The following is a 4,206-nucleotide window of genomic DNA, read 5'->3' as shown; positions in this document are numbered from 1 at the left end:
GTCTCTCACTTATTTGTGGTAAAACAACAGATTTGTTGAAAAAATCAAAGAAGCTAAATAGAAACAATAATAAATAACATTTAAAAATTATAAATTAAAAAAGTCAACAAAGTCCAACTCTAGGCTTTTGGACTTTTGGACTTGATTTTTTTTTTGAGATGGAGTCTCCCTCTGTAGCCCAGACTGGAGTGCAGTCATGCAATCTGGGCTCACTGCAACCTCCGCCTCCTGGGTCCTGGTTCAAACAATTCTCCTACCTCAGCCTCGCAAGTAGCTGGGATTACGGGCACGAGCCACCATACCCAGCTAATTTTTATATTTTTTAGTAGAGATGGGGTTTCACCATATTGACCAGTCTGGTCTTGAACTCCTGACCTGGTGATCCACCTGCCTTGGCCTCCCAATGTGCTAGGATTACAGGCATGAGCCACTGCGCCTGGCCTGGACTTGATCTTAATACCCATTTTCTGTGAGTAACAGAGACTTGGAAATAGACACTACCACAAAAATCAAAACCCAGTGTCAAATTATCTTAATACTTGTGAGTCCATCATAAAAATCTGTCTTTACTCCATCTGCCATTCAGCAGTGAAAGTAAATCAACTCAGGAAAATAAACATAATCTAGAGCTACATGTTACTTTGAATTTTTCATTCACATTATCTGAAATGCTGTATTTTATAAGAGAATAAACAAGACAATAAGAATTAATTTTTAAGAAGGGAAAAAGCAAAAGAGAACAGATGCATAAGAGCTCCTAATATTGGACTGTTAGCCATGCAAGCCAGAATAACTACAATTAATGTGACAAGAAATTGAAGGACACTATAGAGAAATACAACAGAGAACTGAAAACTATAAGAGGGAAACAAATGGACATTATGCAACTGAAAATACAAATGATTACATTAATACCTGGGTAAATGGCTTTGAGTGCAGCTGAGGCACACATGAAGAGCTAATTGGTAAAATAGCATATATATTAATCGAAAAAAATCAAACCCAGCACAATGGAGACAAAATATAGAATATATAAAAAAGAATAAAGGAGACATGCAAGGTGTAATGCAACATCTAATACATTTACTGTTTGAATTCCAGAAGGAGACTAAAGACATATTTGACTATAATATTGGTCAAATATAACCAATAATATTCTAAAATGAGAAACCACAATAAATTACCGTTTCAAGAACTATTACAAATCTCAGAAGAGATACTTTTTTAAATGAAGAAAAGTGTGACTAATTACAATGTAGAAATCTGCTAAAAAGTAAAAACAAAAATAAACTGTAATTGGTATCCAAAAGGAAAAAAAAGAGGGAGAAAGATATTGCTTCCAATTACTATCCCAGTTTAGACCAGCAGCTCACTTTACAATAGAATAAAATGAAATCCGGATGATAATGAAGACATATCTTCAAAGTTTATTTTGAAACCAACCAACCTAGGATTTTTTTAATCTGGGTTTTTGACACCTGCATATTACGACAAAATAATAATAAAAAAAAACACCTCAACAAAAATACAGTGCTTTCATTAGCTGCAGGATATTTCTTTGGCTCTTTGAGGTCTATTCCTCTGTTCATGACTGACCCCAAGTGACTACTAATCTGATTCTTTGACTCTATATATTAGTTTGCTCTTTATATAAATGGGTTCATATAGCATATAGTTGTATCTGACTTATTTTATTCAGCAGAATAATGTTGTATGTCCTTCAATTTGTGAAGTGTATCAAGACATCATTTTCTTCTTATTATTGAATATTATTTTAGTGTATGGCTACTCTCCATTTTGTTTATCCATTCACGTATTAATGGGCATTTGATTTGTTTCCAATTTTGGAATTTTGAGAATAAAACTGCAATATGCTTTAATATAAAAGTATTTGTGTGAACATAGTATTTCCTTTGTTCGTTCGGGTAAATACATAGAAGTGAAATGTATGTGTCTTGACAACTCAGCAGTATCAAATTTAATTAATGAACATATTTATTTAGGGTATTTTAATTTATTTAAACATATTTGTAGTTTTCAGTGTAGAGGTCTTGAATGTCTTCTACTAAATTTATTTCTCTTTTTTTGTGGTATTTTTTCAAAAAGCTTCATTTTCAAATATGATGCTTTTTCCAGATAGCTTTACGTTATTGATTTTTCAATTAATTATTTCATGGATATAGGGCATACTTTATACGATACTTACAGAATTTTACTGACCAATACAGGTTGAACTTACCAAATCCAAAAAATCTGAAATCTGAAATGCTCCAAAATTAAAAACTTAAGCCCCTTCCATTCTGTGACAAAATTCAAAACTTTTTGAGCACCAACATAACGCTCAAAGAAGTTTTTGTTGAAGCATTTTGGATAATCAGATTAGGGACATTCAACTAGTTAGTATAGAATACAAATATGCCAAAATCTGGAAAATATTCAAAATTTGAAACACTTGTGATTCTAAGCATTTTAGGTAAGTGATATTAAATCTGTATTTTATTCCTTGGCATATCGCATATCTTGGTGAGCATTAAGAAGTGATTTGAAACTATGGGTATTTCCTGTTTATGTGTAATGCTCTATAATTTTGTCAAAAATCTTCCACATATTTAGAAAATAACCAGGACAGCTCCAAATAAATTATGCATCAATATTACAAGTGATTATAAAATACTGAAATATTTTGAATTGAATAAGAATAAACATACTACATATTAAATCTTATGCAAAGTGATTAAATCTGCAATTAGTAAAAATTTATAGCCATAAATTCCCTTAGAAGAACAGAAATACTAAAAATAATATATCCAATATCCTCCTCAAAAAGTTAAAAAAGCAACACATTTTATTTTACAAAATACAAGAAAGTAAATTGATAACAAATAAGTATCTTAAAAGTATAACTTAGAACAGATCAACATAGTCCAATATTGATTGATTGTTTTTCCAAAACTTAGTAGAACTGGTAAGTTCTAAAACTTTCATCATAATTAAAAGGAAGAAAACAAAAGTCATCACTATCAAGAATAAAAAAGTTTCTATATATATATAGAGAGAGAGAGAGAAAAAGTTATAGGCATACCTTGGTGATATTTCAGGTTCAGTTCTGAAACACTACAATAAAGCATGTCACAAAAATGTTTTGAATTCCCAGTACATGTAATGTAATCTTCACACTATATTATAGTCTGCCACATGTGCAATAGCATTATGTCTAAAAGAATATATATAACTCAAAATGCTTATTTCTGAAAAATGCTAACAATTACCTGAGACTTCATGAGTCAATCATTTTGCTGGTGGAGGGTCCTGCATAGATATTGATGGCTGCGGACTGATCAGGGTAGCGGTTGTTGAAGATTGAGGTGGCCGTGGTAATTTCTTAAAACCTCGGTGACATTTACCACGTCACTTGACTCTTCCTTTCTTGGAAGCTTTCTATGTAGCACGTAACGCTGTTTTATAGCATTTTACACACTATAAAACTTCTTTTAAAACAAATAATGTAGTTGATTCATTCATTTTTAACCAAAACACTTTAATAGAGACATTATTCTCACCTCCAGGGTTACTTATTTTGGAAAATTCTTGAAACTTTTTTGAAATTTTGACTTTGAAAACATGTCAGATCCTGGCCCTCCTTGGAACCAATTAGGATTTAAGATTTTCCAGTTTGTCCAATTATAACTTACTCTTTTTTTCCATGTTAAAACTATAGGTTTTATTAAAATATATATGCTAAAAATAGATCTGGCAATATTATTTTTTATGATAGATTGAATTTATACATATAGACAAACTCATATACATACACACATCTCTATCAATGTGACTGAACATATTATTCAGATTAATTATATTCTTATTTTCTTTGGTCTGTTTTATTCATGAAAATTTAAGAGAATTGTATGAGCTGTATAAATGCATCTTGTTTTTCTGCTTTAATGTTCAATATATAGGAATCAGTGTTGCTCAGATATACATAGTCACAAACATTCATTTTTGCTATTAATTTTAAGATTATTTTCAATTTTTTACATTTATTAATGAGGAAATATACTTCAACCTTCAATATGTACATAATTGTTACATAATTTTATATTAAAATATTTTCAAATATTTAAGTTATTTTGTTTTCCTTGCAATTAGCTCATATTTCTTTAAAAATTTTTTTTTAATTCCTTAGGATTTGGGGGAAGAGGTGGT

The sequence above is a fragment of the Aotus nancymaae genome, unplaced genomic scaffold, assembly GCF_030222135.1.
Source record: "Aotus nancymaae isolate 86718 unplaced genomic scaffold, 86718_ANA_hifiasm-v0.15.2.pri h1tg000048l, whole genome shotgun sequence".
Classification (NCBI taxonomy): Eukaryota; Metazoa; Chordata; class Mammalia; order Primates; family Aotidae; genus Aotus; species Aotus nancymaae.
Note: the sequence above shows the minus strand (reverse complement) of the source record.